Below are 22,158 nucleotides of genomic sequence, written 5' to 3'. Positions count from 1 at the left end.
ACTTTTGATATGGTTGTCTTTATTGGTCAGTGCAGGAAGTATGGGAGTTCGGAGGTCGTCTTGCTGCTGTACAGGACATTGGTTCGGCCACTTTTGGACTATTGTGTTCAATTCTGGTCTCCCTGCTATAGGACAGATGTTGCTAAACTTGAAAGGGTGTAAAAAAGATTGACGAGCGTTGGCGGGCTTGAGCTATAGGGGAGGCTGAATAGGCTGGGGCTATTTTCCCTGGAGCGACGGAGGCTGAGGTGTTGGCCTTAAAGATGGTTATGAAATCATGAATGACATGGGCACGGTGAATAGCCAAGGTCCTTCACCCAAGCTCGGGAGTCCAAAATTAGAAGTTTTGGTTTAAGGTGAGAGGGGGAATTTTAATCGGGATTCAAAGGGCAACGTTGTTGCAGTGGATGGTACGTGAATGGAATGAGCTGCCAGAGGAAATGGCGGAGAATTTCAATGTTTCAACATTTAAAAGGCATCTGGATGAGTATATGAATAGGAAGGGTTTGGAGGGATATGGGCCAAACGCTGGCAAATGGGACTAGATTAGTTTAGGATATCTGGTCAGCATGGGCGGGTTGGACCTAAAGGCCTGTTTTCATGCTGTACCTCCCTATGAGTGGATAATCCTCCTTCAGAACTGGCACCAGTCCAGAACTAATGCTGAGTTTCTCCAGCAATTTTTGTTTATTTTTGCTGGAGAAACTCAACACTAGTTTTAAGTTCTGAAGAAAGATCTCTGGACCTGTCATGTTAATTCTGTTTCTCCACGCACATACTGACAGGCCTGTTGAATTTCTCCTGCAATTTCTTTTTGTTCCTGTGCGTTACTGTTGGGTTTTGGACTGTGTGATGACCTGAGGTAGACTGGCATATGATGGGGTTGATTTCTGTTTTGGAACTCGGCTTGTTTTGATCCGGGAAAGGAGGGATTGTTCCATTCTAACGCAGTACAGGATACTATTGGGTTATATTGCAGGAGCTGCTAAGCTGAGAAGCTCACTTGTTGATGGATGTCTGAGAGCGTCCATTACTGTACTGGAGTTTTTTGTGCAATACTGAGGCGATAGGAGCTGTATGTGTGGGTGCTGGGGTCTGTGAAATGTGTGTGGAGAGGCTCCTCAGAGGTGGTTTGTGATTGACAGGATCTACGTCAGCACAGAAGCAAGCAGGCCCCAAACATCCACGACATTAACGGGAGGCAGCAGAGCACGGGACAGACAGCAGCATTCTGGATCTCCCTGCCACCAGCATCAACAGACCATGCTCAGCTGTGACTTACACATGTAGAGATATTACCCCATTTGTACAGGAATAACTGGGAAGAGAAACCGGCTCGATCAAGGCGAACATTGCAGAAGCAAGTATAACCTGGGATATCTTTTACTGGGGTCGCCTGCCGCAGCACAACCCGAGACTTCAATCCAGGGTCGTATTTTCATCCGGTGGAAATACTGAGGACCCCACCCCCACTTCAAACAGCTTGGAATCTGTACTTTGCAACACTCGAATGGGGATTCGCTGACAGAACGGGAGAGAAGACAGGTTTGGTCTGTGTAAGTGAGCATTGTTGACAGTTCGTCAATCGACAAACAGGAGAAATCTAAAAATACAAGTCCACACTACAGGCCAAGCTAGAAACTCACTTATAATTTGATATAAATTAAAGTAAAGACTCAAATACGTCGCTTCATCAGGGTGATAATAGAAAACGAAGGCTTTTTTTCTCTTTGAGGCAGACTAAGCAGGCCTCAGTGTTTGCAAAGAGAACTCTTAACCGATAGCTTCTTAAAAGGAGACGGTTTTAGATTGGGCTGGTGGAATTAAGCTTATATCTGTCTCTCCCCGGCTGCGTGACCCCAGGGCGGGCTGTAACCTTTCTGTATATTTAGTTTTCTCCAAAGGACGCATTGTCTGGATGCTGCGGCCTTGCAGTGAAAGTGTTTTCAAACTGGCCTTCTCTTGTCTTCTGTCTCTCAATTTTCAGATCCACTTTCCCACCTCATACCTGTTTATCAATCCCAATTCAAAATTCGACCCTTTCTACCATCTTATTTACATCTGATTTTCTCTGCCCAGTTATTCAGAATTAGAACACTGTTTGCAGAAACTTCCCATTCTGAGTCGATAACTGTCTATTTGAATGAATCGAATGTTCCCTTGCCGTAAATGTCAACCATCAGAAGGCAGCGCTGGATACATAACACATAGCAAATAAATTAACAAAATATCTTCATGGTATCTACACTTCCCTTTCGAATTCTTGGTTAACTTATGTATGATTTACGTTGCTTTGTAAATTAATTCAAGTTTAATCTTCAAGTAGTAAGAACGTAAATTTATATTTTGATATCTTTGCATTGACAGCGGGTCTCACCCTTATTAATGTAAGACATGTGCTCCATTCCTATTTCCCTAATTTGTCAAATTAAAACGGTCTTCTGAATTCCGTTACAGTCACTAGCCCTTCGATAAGTTTGATTATGCACTTTTTTTGTACTGTCTCGATGCACATGTGGAAGTGTATGTAGATAGCTGGAAATGTGGCGCATGCAGGTCCACGATGCACGGAGTCAGAAATGTATATTTGAGTCGATGTAAATATGCTGACATTTGCTGACTTCGGGTGGGAAACATAATTACTAAACATCCGAACAGAAAATTTTAATCTTGCTGGCAATGTGCTTATACAGACAATCCAACACAAATTGACGTTAAGATATTTAATCTCGAGTTTTATTTCTGTTACACTCGCGGTCGTGATGATACTATAGGGATATTTCAGTGCATTTTACACGGAACTGGCCTGCTACGCATACTTCATACCTGGGAGTAGGGAGAGTGGGGTTCTAACGCTGTGATTATGTGGTTTAGGCTGTGAAAGTACGAACGTTCCTTGCGACCAGCAATGAACCCATCTGTACAGAGTATTTAATAAATGTTCCTCTGCCTTAGTGTCAAGTACCGACACACAGTCTGCTGTTGCCAAAAAAAGCTGTTTTTCTTAGGCTCAATATCTGTTGTTTTAAAACAAACGAGTGTTTGACAGAGAATCTGAACCTCGGAGTTCGATATCTCTCGGGTTTGACATTTATTCTCTGAGCCTGGGAGCTCATGAGGGTATAAATCAGAGCCGTCATTGCTTTGCGCCATCAGAAACATTCCAGTTGTTAGTTGAAGGTTGCAAGTTTAAATTATTGCTGACTAGTCGTGACACAAAAAATTGACACAAATTGAATTGTGTACTGAGGCGACGTGCTCCCCGAGACGTTGAAATTAAAGCGCTGAGTCGCTGTGCGGGCGGAGATTCTTTCAAATTGGCTGTAATCTAAAACTCAGTTAGAAATGCAAGTGAGGGGACTTAATAAAAACAGTTGAGACAGAGTTGCCATTATTGTTTTTTTTTAAAAACAGTCAAACCGCTGAAGGTACAAAGCCAGATCTTTAAACGTGGTAATTACAATGAAACTTCAAAATGACTCTTTAATATTATCAATCTCCATCCCCAGTCCTCATCCCCTCAGACCCATGAGGAACACTTCATTGAATGTTTAAAGTTTAAACATTGAAGCCAATTCCGAACGAGTTCTCTTCTCAACTACACCATTTCTGTAAAGATTAATAACAGTCTAAAAGACAGATTATTAAATAGTAAAATTAAATCGGCCCATTTTTCGGTAGTAGCGTAAGAATTACAGAGCCGTGCAGAGCTCCCCATTATATGAACAGTAAGTTAATATAATGGGGAGAAGTAGACACACCAGACGCCCGCTTGCCGCTTCAGGTAGCAAAGCGGTGCCGCTACACGGAACTCAGCAGGTTCGAGATGGGCTCCCGGCTCATGTAACCCACCGGGAGAAATAAAACAACAACAGAATACTCTATCAACGTGAACGAAATGCCGGGGTCAGGACGATAACGGGTGTGTTGCTGAAAATGTGTGGGATCTGGAACAACCAAAACAAGCCTTGTAATGATTTTCTTCAGTTGGAACAATTGCAAAATCAATTTCGAATTTAAAAGGCGGGACGGAAACCATTTACAGGCGCGCGTCAGTTTTAGTTGCAAATTCTGTTAAATTAATTCTATTGTTTAAACATAAATATTAACGCTTCAAAATAGTGATGGGCATATAAACATTCTGTTGCCTTGTATTTATCTACATCCGTTTTAAACATAGCCCTAGCTTACTCGTGTGTTAGATATTTTCCCTATTCAATGACAGGTCGGGTGGCCAGCAACACACGGTGGACTCGAGACTGTTCCAATTCTCAAAAACACTGTTAACATTTTTATGTCAGTGACAATAGCATCAGAACCTTTCAATTAAAAAAAGGGCCACAAAAGCACGCCGGTTTTTCATAACCAAATATTAAACAATCTAATCAAACGGGAGAGACTTGTCGACTCGGTTCTCTTAGTGACTTTTCCCGCTGCGCATCTGGGTTTGGTGCATTCAGTTTTGTTCTGTGTTCACTTTTTTCTTGATTCTCGCTTCATTTTTGCAGTTCGAAACTTTCCGTCCGTTTTCTAGCAGTCTACCGAAAATTCAGTGCGGCTCGCGCAAGTTGCAGGATCTCCCGGTCCTTTACTGTCGCGAACTGTCCCATAAACAGTTCGAAGTTTAACATCTTCTCGGTGCTGCGGGGCTTGTCACTAATTCTGAGACACAGCTTTGCTCCTCTCTGCCCTAATTACATAGACTGCCTTTAACATAAGGTGGAATAAAAGCTGTACGGAGAAAATAAGCAGTAATAAGTCATGTCGAAGATTGTAATGTATATTTTCGGCAATATTGCTGCATTGTATTCAAATGAGAGTCCAGGTACCGAGAGAACAGCCACCATACAGAAGCTGGAGATGATAAAGATGGTAATGGGAGGAGGAGGGAAGGCGGAAAGGGAGCAAGAAGGGCCATTTTTTGCAACAGAGACAATCAGATAAACTCATTCAAGGTCATTTCTAATTGATTGCGTGCACTCAGCAAAATGTGACAATTTTCCTTAAAAAATGAAGATGGACAACAATAGTGGGCACCATCGGGACAATGAGAGAAACGCCCTTGAACCAAATACTTTTCTGTGAGTTTGAGAGAACCTTTTCAGTGCTGTTTGGAAGTTAATGGAGGGAAGCAAGGTAATGTGTGAGGACAGATCAATGCTTTAGATTGGCAATCAGTACAAGATAGTCACCAGTGATTCAACTGGAAAATTCAGAAAAAAATCTTTATCCAGGTAGAGAAAATATGGGAATTTCTATGACAGAGGCTGGCTGGGGCGGATTCAGATTTATTTCTTCCGAAGAGATAATGGGAACTGCAGATGCTGGAGAATCCAAGATAACAAAATGTGAAGCTGGATGAACACAGCAGGCCCAGCAGCATCTCAGGAGCACAAAAGCTGATGTTTTGGGCCTAGGCTCTTCATCGGAAGCCCAGAAAAGCACATAAGGGAGAAAGCAATCGGGTGTTGCACTGATGGAGGTAAGACTGCGTGAGATCCAACTGTAGCATACAGACCGCTATAGATAGACTGGACCATAGCAAACCTGTTTGTTGTCTACATCATCTGTGTTTCCGGATGTCATTCCCGGCTGCTGTCTATGATTCATTAATCTGTTTATTTTGACCTCGGCCGGGTTTGAATCAATTTCCTTTGACATAAAGCTTCAAACACCGTCAGAGATGCCCTTGAATCCAACCTATTCATGCTGTTTGGAAAAAAAATGTAGGCGGCTAACTCCGCTAGAGATTGCGGATGCTTGAAAACAGGCTCCATTTTCCCGCTCACAACGTAACTTTAAAATAAGGGATACCCGCGATTGCTTATTGCATAATTTATAAACAAAAATATCTTTAAAAATTCTAATGGAAAATTGCACTGTAGTCGTCAATAAAGCAGATGCCCAGAACTTGGCCGAGTCAAAACATATGAAAACATTAATGATCCGAAATCCTTAAGTATAGGATCAAATGAGCTGAAATATTGAGTCTAATCAACGTGGATCGGTGGGGAGACTGAACCGTGTGTGTTCACGATATAGCACCTGTCTTCTTCGCCCAAACCCACCCCAGTACACGCGCGCGCACACACACACACACACGCGCGCGCGCGCGCAAAGAAATACATTGAAACTTAAAAGAAGATTATTGTTCAGCAAAAATATCAAAGGAGACAAACTGTTAGGTAGAATTAAAATACACATCAGCATGGTCTAAGTGATTGGCGGAATGGGTCCCAGGGTTGAACGGCCACCTCCTGTTTCGAAATCAGGTATCCGAGGCTGTCAGTCTACCTTCCACTTCTGATAACGGATGGAAACCCGCATTTGGAGTTCCATTTTTTTAATTGTCTTGGTAACTTTGATATGTACTGGAACTATTCAAACCTGCCTAGTGGACCAGAAGGAGATCGTTCGGGCCGTCCAGTCCGTTCCGTCGCTGGTAACTCAACGGCGTTGTCTGCTTGTGTTCCATTGTCCTCGGTCCTTGTATCGTTCTTAAATATTTCTCCAATTCAATTTCAAATGAGTACTGTGTTTACACAGATGCTCACCTCTACCAGAAAGAAGTGTGAGTAATGCAATTAAATATTTGAAGGCATACCCTTGCGATGGCTGACCTTTATTCTAAATGCATGCAACCCAATAGATTTGCTTTTACCCAGTGTTCTGTATTGATCCACCTCTATCAGCAAAGGTATGTCATTCTGTAATTTCAAAACTAAACCGTTAATCTGCAATATGTAGTCATGAAGGAAACATTACTCGCAGTGACTCCCTCACTCTTCCTGCAGGATGAATTATAGCGAGTTCTCTCCAGCAAAATAACAAAAATAGGGAAAAAGAACCCAGCAGATTAACATCATTCTCCTTCGTTCGTCACACCTCAAAACGTCTTCTTTTATTTCTTAAATTACAACGGGGTTTTTATTCTAGAAAAAAAAAGCGTTCAGAATCGTTCAGAATTTCTGGCGCCTGGATCTAATCCGGGGAGATAAAACAGAAGTTGCTGGAAAAGCTCAGCAGATCTGGCAGCATCTGTAAAGGAAAAAACTCAGAGTTAATATTTCGGTCTTGTGACCCTTCCTCACAACGAAATTGGAGATTCTGAGGGAGGGTCACCGGACCCGAAACGTTAACTCCGATTTCTTTTTTCTTCACAGATGCTGCCAGACCTGCTGAGCTTTTCCAGCAACTTCTGTTTTTGTTCCTGATTTTCTGCATCAGCAGGCCTTTCGGTTTTTATCGAACCCGGGAGATGTTTGATTGCAAGTCAAGTTTCAATTGACAAGCCTTTTCCATCAGCACAGCATCCTATTAGTGCTGGTTGAGATTCAGCGATGGCCAAACAGGCAATGACGGAGAAACATTTGGGTTGTTTTATACAGTTTTCTTTTTAATTAATTAGGCAATTATCGTATTGATTTTCTTTTGTGTAGTTTAGACTGCGTCTTGTCTTTGAAAAACCGCTACTTTATTTTTCACGTTTGAGGTGTATCTATATCACTCATCAATGTTAATCAATACTTTGTTGGAATTTCCACCAAGCAGCCCAAAGCATGGGCTCTTGCCAGACATAACTGGATGAGCAGCCCGACCCTCTTAGCTCTTTCTGTTTTTCTTCTCCGTGTAACAATTCTTGAACAGGCAACGATCAGACGCATATGTAGAACTCCTCAAGCCAATAAAACATTTCAATGTTTACAGTGGGCAGGCAACACTGTCCAAACATTTCAATTAAGTGCGCGTATTAAAATCAACCAGGAGGTCCAAGGTGGAGGAGGGGAAGGAGGAGCTGGCCACGTTTGTAAGCACGCCCGCTGCTCGCAAGGTACCAACTTAAAGACACACGAACCTTCAATTTCGCACGGCATCCTTTTTGAGGAAGGTAAGGCCAATTTTAAACATCATTGAAACTTCACTGTAATTGCCAACAAAGGTAGGTATTGCTTCTGAAGGTTTCATCACGTGAGCTGCTACTTCTAACATGGTCATCTTTGGATGAACATTCAGCACATATTTTTGCCCCCATTCATTCGTTGGATGTGGGAATTGCTGCAACTTATTACTCAGAGTATTTGCCAATTGCCCTTGAGGTAATGGTAAGCTTTTTTCTTGAACTGTTGGAGTGCACAAGGCGTAGGGGCACCCTCAGTGTTGTTGGGAAGATAGTTCCAGGATTTTGACTCAGCCACAATGAAGGGACTGTGACATAGTTTCAAATTGGAGAGCGACTTGCAGATGTTGGTGGTGCCATGCGGTTGCTGTGCTTGTCCTTCTAAGTCATAGTGATTGTGGGTTTGGAAGGTGCTGGTGAAGGAGCCTTGGTACCTTTACCAAGGTGTGCCCTCTAGATAGTCCTCACCGCTGCCACTCTGTGGTGGTGGGGGGCTGGGGGTTGGGGTAGAGTCAAAATTGAAGATGATGAATATGATGCCAATCAAGTGGTCTGTTTGCCTTGGATGGTGTCAAGCTTCTGGAGTGTTTTTCTTGAGCTGGACTCATCCAGGCAAATGATAATATGTTAAATGTTAAATCTGACTTGTACTTTGTAGATGTTGGAAAGGTTTTGGAGCTTCAGGAGGTGATTTATTTGCTGCAGGATTTCCAGCTTCTGACCTTCTCTTGAAGCCACAGTCAATAGTAATTCCTGGGATATTGATAACAGGGTACTGTGATGATAATACCATTGAAAGTCAAGGAGAGATGGTTAGATTCTCTCTTGTTAGAGCTGGTTATTGCCTTTTACTTATGTGGTGTGAATGTTACTTGCCCCTTATCAGCTCAAGCCTGGATATTGTCACATGCTGTGTAGAGCAGTATTTGAGGATTCATGAATGGTGCTGAGCATTGTGCAAGCATCAGCAAATATTCCTTCCTTATAATAAGAAGGGAGGCAATTCATGAAGGAGATGAAAATGGTTGGGCTGAGGATACTACCCTGAGAAATACATGGGGGCTTTTGATTCACAGTGGTAATGGCCCCACCTCTGAACCAGAAGACCAGGCCTCAAACCTCACAAGCTCCAGATGTGTGTCACAGCATGTCTGAACAGGTTGAAAAAAATAGCTATCATGAAGAAGTCCTGGGACTGAGGTAACTGACCTCCGATGTCTACAACCATATTTCTTTGCACCACATATAACTCCAAACATTCGACTAAGTGATTCTCAACTATTCTCAAACTGGCCCCTCCTTTAAGACTAATAAACAAAGCCAATTAAAGAAAATGAAAAACACACACAGCTGTTTTATCACCCCCTACAATCTCCGTCCCAGTTGTTGCTCACAGGAACCTCCAGGGACTTTCATCATTAGTTCTGGAGATCCAGGACAATCTGAAATGTTGGCAACTCCACAGCAAACTGGGAGCTGTACAACAACCATACAAAAGTTGCAATATGTGCACACTTTTAAGTGAAGCATTCACTGTGTTTCTGATAATTGGAGTCGTAAATACAACTTCTGTGGAAAAGAACTATACATTGGACTTACCATGACTAAAAAGCAGAGGCAGGAATCTGAAACAAAAGGAAAAACATCTAGAGATAGACAGCTGGTCAGTCAGTATCTGTCCAGCTGTTGTCTGTTCTTTGTCCAGATGTTTACAGTGCATTTCCAGCTCTTTCTGTTTTTGTTCCAATTTCTCAGCATTTGAAGACCTTTGCTATTACAATTATGAATACGTCTGATATATACTCCTTGTCACGATGTTTTATGGTATTGCAATTGTCTTAAACCAATGGAAGTTGCTCTCTGATTTAACTCTAGTTTTCTATTGATCTGTTGTGTTTCTGCATCTTCTTAATAAACCAAAATTTACATATTTTAACTGCACATTTACCAAATGAAAATAAATTATTTTTAAAAATGTATGCATATACTACAGATCAGTAGGTACCTGCTTGGTGGTGTGGTAGAGATAGTCTAAATTAGTTTGGGTACACATTGGCAATTATAGCATCTTACAGAACAGAATGAGTTCATTATAACTATGGCATTTTTTGAACGAGTCGCCCAATTAATCCCAAAGCCCTTTCAAGTTTTTGATTTTCAGATATGTATCCAATTCCCTTTCAAAAACCACTATCAATTAGGCTTTCAAAATCTAAATCTTAATAACAAGCTGTTGGCCTTTTCCTAATGTTGAAAAATATTTCCTTGGGAATCTAAAGGACCACCTAGGAAATTTTTAAATCATAACATAGCAATGTATAAGTGTTGAGTAGACCACTGAGTCCCAATTTGGTAGTCCCACGTCTTTAAAATTTGCTATGCATTGACTGCAGTGCTCTGAAGCCAAAAATGAAGTGAGACTACATTTCTTCAGATGGTCTTTTATTGCTACACTAACTATGATTTGAGAAACCTCAGTGAGTTATACTGAAGACTGTGCAGTGGTGCAAAACTGAAAATGTTTTACATAATGAATATCCTCATTAAGCAGAAAAGTGGCTCAATGCATAAGAGAATGCTTGGGCGAGCTTTAATGTGTGACCTCGAGCATCAGGTAAGACAATTTATGAGAAATGTAATAATTTCTGGGCAATGATTGTCGCTATTTACTCTATTATTAATCTTTTCTTGCAACCTTCATTAAGTAAAGAAAATTGATTAGACTAGGAAGTTAACTAAATGAGTTTACTGTTGCACTAGATTTCCAAGTGGTTTGATTCTATTGCAGCTGGAGGTAATGAGAGTGCCAGTAAGCTTATTATTGTGGGATGTGGTTTTGGCTGTGCTTCTATTTTGAACATTTGTTCAAAAGAAATAAAAATCAAAGGAACTGTGGATTGTTCATTTAGAAGGTGATGTGATTGTTCATAACATCTGAAAACTATTACCTGGAAATGGATTATCACAAATTTTTGTTTTATTCCTAAATTGAATCTTTAACTTTTGTAGGAGAAGCAGAGGTAGTTTATACTCATCAGAAATCTATTATTTGCTCAATTTCTAAAAGAGAAATGGGAAGGAAGATGATCAACATTAAACTAATATAACCAAAACCACTGTTTATAGCGCTTACAAAAAAAATGGACAGAATTCCAGAATGTAATCCCCAAAACACTGGTAAATATCCAGGCATGGCATGTAATAAAAATGGAATTTGACACAGTCACTCACCATAAACCAGTATGTCTGATTATAGGGAATAGCAGACCTTTTGTGTGTGTAGGCAGGGGCATTAACTTTCAGTTGACGTGGAAAAAATGTACAAATCGCAGAAGTCAACTTGCAAAATATTGATAAAAATTTTGGAATGCTGTGTAATGAAAACAGAATTTGACTTATTTTGTGACTAAGAAGCAATGGATCGAGATATAATTCCTGAAGAGTTTCAATCATGAATCTGTTCAGATCCACTGCAACCAATATGAAATATTACTTCCAAATTCATATCTTCACAAGCGATGTCGTGTCCTTGTTTGTCTTCTATCACATTGCCTTTTTCACATGTCAGCACCCAAGCATGCAGTTACAGTCTTCCAGACTGCAGAAACACAGGGAAGGATGGAATTGGATATAAAACAGAGCAGCTATTAAAAACAATGGCACAGTGATATAATAAGGTTTAGAATCACTCAACATTGCAGCCAATTCCAGAACCTGGTTCAAGTTTCATAGGAGCATTAATGAAAGTCTGTGGGATTATTCAATTCTAATTTTGGCAAAACAAATATATATTATATATATACACACATATACATGTGTAAGTAAGATCAGTAGGCCCCTTCAACTGTTAAAAAAACTTTCTTGACTTTTGAGTTCAGAAAATGTAAGCTTTAAAGCAACATGATCCATTGACAATGAAGTGTTAACCAATCAAAATTTAATCTGGATTCTGGTGAGTGTAGGAAAATGTATTCATTTTACATATTACACAGGGTTACATAAATTCATAGCAACAAATAGGTCAATCAGCCCATGTGGTCTTTGACAGCATTTATATCCATGTGAGCCTTCTTCCATGCTGTGTTATCTAACACTATCAACATATTATTCTTTTCCTTTATCTCTCATGTGCGTATCTAACTTCTCCTTAAAAGTATCTGTTAGTTACCTGAATCACTCCTAATGAGTTCAATCTTTCATCATGTTTGGTAGAAAAAGCTCCTCTTCAATTCGCTAATGGATTCTGGTGATGATCAGTTAACTATTTGGCTTTAGTGATTACAATTCATAGTTATTTTCGGAAGACATGTCAGAAAAGCACATGTGATCAGAGAGAATTGGTTAGCCCATTAAGGCTCCAACACTACTAATACAAATAATATGTTTATCAACGACAGGAAATACAGCTCATGGTTGTTAATAGGCTTTTCCAATATCACCAACTTTAAAATTGTTAAAGAAACAATAAAAGCTGTTAAAATTTTAATTTTTAGGATTTAAACTTGAAGCAAGGTTAAAAAAAAATTCAACCCATTTCATTCAACCTCAGACCTAGATCCTGGTTCACTACTCATCCAATACTTTGTGAGTAATAGCTGAAGCAGGAATCAATCCATTTAGTTTCTGAATGTGTTGACCATGTCTGCCTTCTCACTTCGAAGTTATAATAACATTGCACAAATTAATAGTTCAAAGTACAACACCGTTAATACAAAGGAAACATTGGGCTGTTATGTTATAACACAGAAAGCCAGTTAGTGAAGGCTGGCTCAGGCATCAATCTTTACTCAGTCTGATACGTATGTATTAAAAACATATCCTTCTTAACACAGCATGGTCATTTTAGCTCCTCCCCCCACCCCCCGACCTCACTCTCTCCCCCTCTCTCTAAAAGTGTATACAATCAACCTTTTTGGACATGTTATGACAATATCCATCAAAAGTGGAACTGGGACCCAGATCTTCTAGCCCAGAGGTTGGGACTCTAATATTGAACCAGTTAACTCCTTCTCTCACTCTCTCTCAGTGCATTCAAGGGATGGTCCCCACCTGCATTTAATTAAACAAGACTGATATACAATCAACATAGCAGCTTTAAAAGAAGTTTACTGTATTTTTGTAGCTGAAATTCCTGGCACAAGAATCCTCAAGTTTGGGATGAGATTGTGATTCTTCTTGTAAGTGAGATCCTGTAACTACCTAAGGGGGCATGAGTCATTTGAAATAGATTTGATCTTTGGTGATCAAAGACTTGAGGGAACCTTGCATACAATGTTATATTACAGTTATAAATAAGCTATTACAAGATGTAAAAAGTTTGCAATCACACCAGGGTAAAAATATGAGAGATGCTTTCTGTTAATGTTGACTGCTAAAGGTTGGAGGTGACTGATCATGAAAGGCCTTGAGCTAATGCGAATGGTTCAGCTTTGCTGAAAGAACATCATAATATTCAATATGTATTTGTCTTATGTACATTAAATCACTCATTACGTTGTGGGATATTGGCTTTCTTTTTGCCTGTAAGTCAATTGCTTCAAATGTTTTCCAAAGGCGAATGGCCTTTTATTGACATTCATGTCTTCAAATGTAGGCCAAAAATCAACCTACAGTTCCTATACCTTGTGCCCATAAACATAAGATAAGCACAATAGAAGATAGACCTTTTGTTATGTGTGTCTAAAGGCAAGTTGCTGGAAATTACTGCTAATACTTTTATCTGAAAGGACTATTCCCGCTGAAAAATCTGAAATTAGTACATTTTGAGTTCAGACACAAATTTACGGTTGTTGGTTGTAGGATTATGTCTTATTTTAAAATAACCAATGTTGTATGAAATAATATAATTTTTATTCAAAGAAGGAGAGTTGTTTCCAAGAAAAATACTTCCAGCAACTTTCAGTAGGTTTTATATCAGACTAAAGGTAATATTTCATCTTGATCAACATATTTAAATTGGATCAGCTGATAATTTGTGATAACATTTTTTGTGGGATCTTGTTGTGTCCAAATTGACTACAATGTTTAACTTACTACTTCACAGCAGTGACTCTATGACAAAAGTACTTCTTTGGTTGTAAAGCACTTTTGGGTGTTTTGTGTTTGTAATAGATGCTATTGGAATGCAAGCGTTTTCTTCGAATATGTTCCTTAGGGTAAAACTATACATTATATTCTGATGAACAATTTTATAATTGCAACATCAGGACTATCTTTAGAATACTTACATTATTTAGAACCCTAGATCTTTCAATGCATTCTTCAAATGAAATTAAGTTCATTTTTTTTGTTTTTAGCAACTTCAGTTAAAATGCTGGGTTTATTCAGTTTTGTGAGGTTGAGTTTTATTACTTGGAACAACAATGCTCAAAAAACTTAAATACAAGGTCTTGCATGTATTACAATCCACCTTCAGGTGAAACATGAAGACATTATAAGAAATAGAAGCAGAAGTAGACCATAGAGCATTTAGATCTTGTTCTAATTTTCAATGAGAGTATAGCTACATTTTGACCTCAACTCCATACCTCCCCTGGAATCCAAATATTGATTGACCTCAATCTTGAATATACCGTCAACAACTGTGCATTCACAGCTCTTTATAGTAGAGAATTACCAAGATTCACATCAACTTGAGTGAAGAAATTTCTCCTTATCAGCCAGAAACAATTAGCTTCCCAAATTGCCAGCTTGCTCCTTAGTTCTAGACTCTCCAGTGCACAGGAACAGCTATTGGCATCTACTCTGCAAAGCCGCCTCACAACTTTAGATCATCCCTCATTCTTCTAATCCTGAAAGATAGCAAGCACATTCTATTCAATGTCTCAAAATAAGACAACCCTGTTATCCTAGGAATCAACTTAGTGAACCATTCCGAGATAAGTCAACTAAATTGGGTGCAATATTTTGGGTGTGGTCTCACTAAAGCTGTGCCCAGTTATAGCAACATACTTGGAAACTCAATCAATCATCAATCATCAATCCAAACTTTCTCTGCTGTAATTTTCACAGCTTTGCTTTTTTTGTTGTATTTTTGTCTTACTTCTATCCTCCCATAAACTGGAGGTCACAAAAATAATTGCTGCCTCTGTGTGCAACAGCATGTAAATAGTTCCTTGCCTTCTCCCTGATGGCAGGTTCTTTGAGAGGCTTTTTGTGTTGTATCTGAGTGTCCTATTTACATTGTGGTTACTCGTCTGAAAAGTATTTATAGTTCAGATTTGAGCCAGGCCAGAACCCTGTTTAGTTTGCTTAACTTCTGGCTGCTTCAGTCTCTGATTCACTTTCCATGTTTAGTGTCGGCACAGAATATGACTTCCAAACATGTAGTGTGAATAAATCCTAAAAAGCAAATGGCAACTAGCACTATCAATGACCTAAACAAATACTATAAATGGCAGTACATGTTTTCTAATGTATTTCATTGTCTGTGCAAATCTTGGGACATCCTCAGGTTGTAAAATACATTAAATAGTTGGAACACTTAATTTCTTCGAGAACATAATTTTCTTGTGGGTCACAGATGAATTTTTTTTCTTCAGATATTTGTAGCACTGGATAATTAGTGATTGTGTATAATGAGATACTACTGACACGGTCTTTGGTGAATACTCAATATTACATCTGAATTCTCCGGCCAACACTGTTCTGCTATGACTGTACCTCCGTAGATTGTAATTAACTGTAAAAGTGTTTTGGAATGAATTGAGATTATGAACAAGAAAAATACAAATTCTTTTTACTTTCGACAAGTTATCAATGTACTTGCTGGAACTTTTAATTTTGGCAGAATACAAGCCATGTAGTAATGTAGAGATCACCTACTCCACATCTTGCTGATTGCCCTTCCCAATGACATTGGGTAACATCCATAATAGACAACTAATTGCAATTGTTTTGCCCAGTGTTTTGCACAGACACAATTTCAATACTGGATATGGAAAAAGAAAGTATTTTACAAAAGCTGCTTTCCGCGAGCTTTTATTTTTAAAGAACAAAATGCTAGAAATAAAGGTTAATGCTTAATCTGAAGTATCCAAATGAATTTAAACAGATTAACAAAGCAACACCTTAGATTTTCAACTCACAATGGGTGAAACAGCTTCCTGTAATGCAAAGTTCTGCAGTGTAACTATGTATCCTTGTCTGATAAATGAAGCATAGGTATGATAGTGCATAGGAACAAAATCAGTTAGACTCATATAACTGCCACAAACCAACAAAATATTTGGTATAATCCTCAATAACAATACTATATGCTTGTTACAAGGAGATTCTATATTTTCATGTTTTTGTTTAACTTCTTTCCTGTGATTCAAAACCATGAAATCAAGTTCTTTCTACTACTGCATTGTGAAATTCAATGGCTACAACCACTGTGGGAAGTGAAAATGCACTTGGTACCAGAATTGAAAACTATGAAGAAAATGCACATGAGAATGTATAAAAAAAAGGTGAATTATAGAAAAAAATGAATGATAGAAAGGAATATATTCAAGAAGTTCTTGCGTACCTATGAAAACAACTGAAAAATCAAAATCAGTAATCGTGGAAGGATGAAACAACAAGATCATTGAAACTGATTGTCCTAGTCTGGAATGCCCTGTTTCAAAATTAAGGGTTTTGAAATGCTTTGGGATTCTACCACGTTTAATCCATCAATAAATTAGACGACTACATTCCACCATTAGTCAATCCTATAATTGATTCGTTTATATATTTTCTTCAAGCAAACATTGATGTTTAATGATAAATCTACATGTAAAACTCATGTTACTTTACAAAATGGTACTGTTAAATTAGTTTGCCATTACAATGACATTTTTAGTGCAGCACATCTGAACTTTCTCTGGTATCATGGAATCAGATTTTGCTATTTTCAAGCTTGAGCCTTTATTTCAAAATCTTGCATTTCATTCACAAAGGCAACAGCCAATGTGAATGAATGTTCACGACCTAGTTTTTTTCTACGGTTCCGCCAGATCACCACCTCTACCCTCCCACTCCTGACTTCCAAAGAAACTCTGTTTGTGTTTCTTAGAGAGATGACCTTTTAATAAACCTTTACACAGCAATATTTTCCCAGTAATTTTCTTCTACCATTAAGATAACAGAAAAAATCACAGTAACAGTAATATCTCTTGTTACTTTGCACCTGTTTGTACAAGTCCAATTTTTCAATTGTTAACCAGCAGAAATTGCCTCTATAAAGAAGGAATTCTTTTGGTCTTGTATAGTGCCTTCCACATCTTGGGTGTGTCTCCAAGCACACTCACAGCCAATGAAATAATTCTAAAAGTATAAATTTGAACTTGTATGCAACAAGGTCCCAAAAGCAGAGATGAAGTGAAATTATCAATCTGTTTTATTAATGTTGATTCAAGAATACACAGTGGAAGAATTACAGGCAAACTCCTCTGCTCTTTGTCAAATAGTTTTATGGGATAAAATAACTCAAGGAACTGTGGATGTTGAAAATCTGAAACAAAAACAGCAATTGCTGGATAAACTCAGCAGTTCTGTTGATCGGTCACTGGGCTCAAGATGTTAACTCTGGTTTCTCTCAATAGTTGCTGCCAGACCTGCTGAGTTTCTCCAACAATTTCTGTTTTAGTTTTGTGGGCTGTTTCATATCCACCTTAAACAGTAGCCAAGGCCACAGCTTAAACTCACCTTGCCAAAATTATATTCTCCCATGAGTACAGTCACTAAGTCACAGCACACACCTAGCACTAGCTTGTAGCAGGTCAATGAACATTAATAGGGGTTGGACTTAAAAAGATAAAGATACTTGTGAGGTATTTATGATGTTGGTGGATGCCAGCCAGGGTAAAGGAGCAACAATTAGCCACAACAGCCTCGAATTTTGACAGAAGGTAAAACACCCCCGGACTTCTGTTCCTGGTGGCTATTCAGTAAATGGCAGCGACAGTACCAGGCCCAATATGTTCCTCTAGCAAGCCAACCCCCACTCTCCAAGTTTACAAAGGACTAGTAGTCAGGGCTCGAGGCCAGTGAGTTCATAAAACCACTCGAATGAAGAAGATTGTTTAGCTCAGGTCAGACCAGGAGAAACAACAGGAAAAATGAGAAATCCGGAGATAGTAAAATCACAGGAAACTCCTTGGATCAGATGCAGAAAATCTTTCTGCCCCAAAGGCATTACTTCATGGAATTCAAGGCCCAGCAACAGCATAAATGTTTCCAGGTTTTCCAACACTCCTCAGCAGTGCCCAAACTCCCAATGACTGGGGGGCTACTGCCTACAACAGCAAGCCACATGTAGTAAAATCATGGCAGACAAGCCTATCACCACCATGTGCAGCCCCAGGGGCAGCTTTTCATTTGGATGTTGGGATCCAGACCCAGAAGAGAACTATCCATAAGAGAAGGAGTAAAACATTTCCTTCCTCAGGTCTGTGCAGCTATTTGGATGCCATTTCTGAACTGCAGCTTAATTTCAGGTACTTTACATGGGGCTATGGGTTTTAATTAAAAGGTATACAATCAGGTTCAAACATCGACTGTGGATCAATTCAGCTCAGGTCAGACCAGGAGAAACAACAGGAAAAATGAGAAATCCGGAGATAGTAAAATCACAGGAAACTCCTTGGATCAGATGCAGAAAATCTTTCTGCCCCAAAGGCATTACTTCATGGAATTCAAGGCCCAGCAACAGCATAAATGTTTCCAGGTTTTCCAACACTCCTCAGCAGTGCCCAAACTCCCAATGACTGGGGGGCTACTGCCTACAACAGCAAGCCACATGTAGTAAAATCATGGCAGACAAGCCTATCACCACCATGTGCAGCCCCAGGGGCAGCTTTTCATTTGGATGTTGGGATCCAGACCCAGAAGAGAACTATCCATAAGAGAAGGAGTAAAACATTTCCTTCCTCAGGTCTGTGCAGCTATTTGGATGCCATTTCTGAACTGCAGCTTAATTTCAGGTACTTTACATGGGGCTATGGGTTTTAATTAAAAGGTATACAATCAGGTTCAAACATCGACTGTGGATCAATTCAGCAATCTCACCCAAACTCATGAAGGGAATGTGGTTTGGAGATAAGGTCCCATGGTGCCCATCTTGCTCTCCATTTCAGCATGAAATTCCCTTTTTAAATGAAGTGAGAGTGTAGATTTAATCTAAGTGTGTTAATAGATGGTGAGCACCATGTCTCAGGGTGTCATGGTTGTATCTCTAAGTGAGAGATGGTGGGTTCACATTCTACTCTCGATAGTTGAGCCTGAATGAGACTGACGTTCAGTGCAGTACTAGTAGAGGGTTTCCTTCACAGACCCTCCTCTGTCCTTGCAATGCAGAATAGTTTGGGTTCAATTCCCACATCCAGCTGAGGTTACCATGAAGGTCCCTCTTTCTCAACATCTTGCCTTGCCGGAGGCATGGTAGCCCCCAGGCTACACACTGTGAGTCTGTTTGCACCATGATGAACTTTATGGTACTGTAAGTGGATATAAAAGATCTCATGGTACCACGCTAAAGAAGACCACTGGAGTTATCCCCATGTCCTGGTCAATATTTAGCTCTCATTCAACATCACTAAAGTAGGATATCTAGTTATCATCTTGTTGTTGTTTGTGGGAGTTTGCTTTCAGCAAATGCTCCACTTCTTACATTCTACCAACAACTACACCTCAAAAATAGTTCATTGGCTATCTGAGTTCATGGAGTAAGCTGTTTAAATGAAAATCTTTTTGGAAGAGTCCATGAATGGACCTTGTTCCAGGCACAGATTGAATTCTAATATCAATTAAAGGAATTATTAAGGGGAATAGTTCAGAGTGAACTTTAAAGTTTTATAAGTCCAACTAGGCAAAATCAGTGCAGTTATTGTATATCACAAACTCAGTGCGGCAGTGAATGCTGATTAAAGTTTTCATAAACGGTTGAAGAATCGCCAACAGTTCTGCTCAAGTCAGTTTTCTTTCCAAATTCTCTATAGTAATATAAAATGGAGCCAATCATAAATCTCAATTCAAAGCTGCAGTTATAAAGACAGGTTAATTACTTCAAGTTCTGGGACAGTTTCAGGACATACTGCCTGCCAATGCAGGGAAAGAAGTATGCACTTTTAATGATGAAGGCAAAAGAAAGACTTGCATTCACACCTGACTTCTACAAGCGTATGCTTCTAGAAAGGAAACCTTTCACTGCCAGATAGTGGCCATGAGTACTGTTATGGGCCATTTTCCTCTTTTGAGCCCAGCAGCACTGAAGCCCATTGGAGCATCGCTCTTCACCAGTTGAAAGTTGCTGTTCAGGTCGATAGGGCCACAAAAAGAAAACAGGATCAGGCTTAATTCTTAGGTAGATGGAATTAAAAATTGTGTTAAACTTGTGTCAAAACTTGGCTCAACCACATTGTAGAGTAGTGTAAACAATTCTGGACTCCATATTATGATGATAAAAAACACCAGAGAGGTTGCACACAGACATATTAGAATCTTTAGAGAAACAAAAGTGGTTATAGCTCTATAGAAAGATTTCATAGTTGAGGATCTTTTTCCCTAGATGGAGAAGACCAAGACTTATTAGATGGCCTCAAGGTTATGAATGGGTTTGATAGAGGATGTAGACTGATATTTTACCAGTAGCGAGTGGGACTGCCCACGGTCGTGAATCCCACTGGCCTCCGTGTAGGTTAGTGTGTCAGGGCAGCTCACACTCAGGCACCCTTTGGCCAATGGAGGGTTTAATATTGTACAATCAGCTGAGGAATCAGAGAAGGAAGGCAGAATTTCCAAGCATCGGAACTTTTTTCTAAAAAATATACCTGATTTATAATATTTGTTATAAAGGTACATCACATAGAAACTAAAATTCACATAAAATGCAACACAAATTAATATTTTGCAACATTGTGCAAAAGATGCCTAACTATGTACCATGTAATGTTATGCTTATAACACATATTTACCTATCATTTCAAACATTCTCTCAAGCATACACCTCAAGAGATTGTACATGGGTCCCAGACTTTGGTGGGCTCTGGCAGGAGGGCTATAGACAATGGCCTTCCCCCACTGCATTAGGAATTTACAAGTAGAGGAGAAGGGTTCCTAGGTGTACGAAATCATAACATTCTGCTTGTCCTTGGTTTAGTATAAGAGGGGTCACATTGTATCAATGCCAAACTGGTGGTAAAATGGGATTTTGTAAGTTCAAGACAAGATTCCCAATAATTCAGGTGCGATTTTAAGGAGGTACGTTGAAAATATTTTAACAGCTGTTTGGGACAGCTATTTTTCCTATTTTTAACAGGAAATTTGGGACTGTAAAATGTTAATGTACATGTGCTGTATATTTGCATAATCCAGCTGCAGTTCCACTTAATACAAAAATTTGCTTGATTCTGTTGGCTGAGCATTGTATTGCTACTGGCATAGGTTACCCCTGTGGAGACTAGAGGAGCTGGAGTTGTTTTCTGTCGAGCAGAGAAACCTGAATGGAAATGTTCAAAAGCTTGACGGATACTGACAGAGTAGATAGAGAGGAACTCGAATGGAAGAAGGACTTGTTATCAGAATATGCACATTTAAGGTAATTTCCTTAGAAGCGGTGGAGAGATGAAGAGAACAATTATATGCAGCAAGTGAGTGTGATCTAGAATGCACTGCCTGAAATAGTGGTGGAATCAGATCTGTATAGAACTTTACAACTAAAAAATTAATGGGAAAATATTTCAGTCTTGAGAGAAGAAACAGTAATCGGTCCACAGTATTTGGGTAATTTGTCAAAGAGCACAGCTTATGTTACAAAACTGTGATCTATTGTGATTTAAAGTGGGTGTGCTTACCCTTTCCACTTAATATTGAATTCCCCTGCAACTTTCTTACTTACCAGGTTGACACTAGTGCCAGCATACAAAGGCAAAACATGGTTGGAAACCCACTGGGCTGACCAGAGATGTGTTTATATATTAGAAATTAGGAACACCATGAAGTGCACCAAAATGAGTTTATAATTAGTACAAAAACCACTGAAATAAGCAAAGCTGTTATTTTTCCCTCCAAAGTGAGAAAAACTGGAAATAACTCACTTAAAAAAGAGAGAGACTGAGTGAGTGAGATTTTTAATATGCACCAGGTCTGTATTAAGTTAGTTGGTAAGTTACAAAAAAAGGTTTATAGGAGACATTTGTTTCTACATTCATTTTTAAAATCCTATGCATAATGCAAAATATATGTCATTGAATTGTGGGGCAGACTTGATGGACTGAATGCTCTACTTTGGTTTTCAC

The 22,158-nt window shown here is 39.3% G+C and overlaps 1 protein-coding gene across 2 annotated transcripts in view; it reads left to right on the top strand.

Moving 5' to 3' along the window:
- tbx4 (T-box transcription factor 4) overlaps positions 1 to 22,158 on the top strand; it is a 149,100-nt gene that overhangs the window by 7,815 nt on the left and 119,127 nt on the right. The gene's annotated exons all lie outside the window — the stretch shown is intronic.

This window comes from Stegostoma tigrinum, chromosome 27 (genome assembly GCF_030684315.1).
Source record: "Stegostoma tigrinum isolate sSteTig4 chromosome 27, sSteTig4.hap1, whole genome shotgun sequence".
Lineage (NCBI taxonomy): Eukaryota > Metazoa > Chordata > Chondrichthyes > Orectolobiformes > Stegostomatidae > Stegostoma > Stegostoma tigrinum.
Note: the sequence above shows the minus strand (reverse complement) of the source record. Positions and strands in the feature narration are given on the sequence as shown.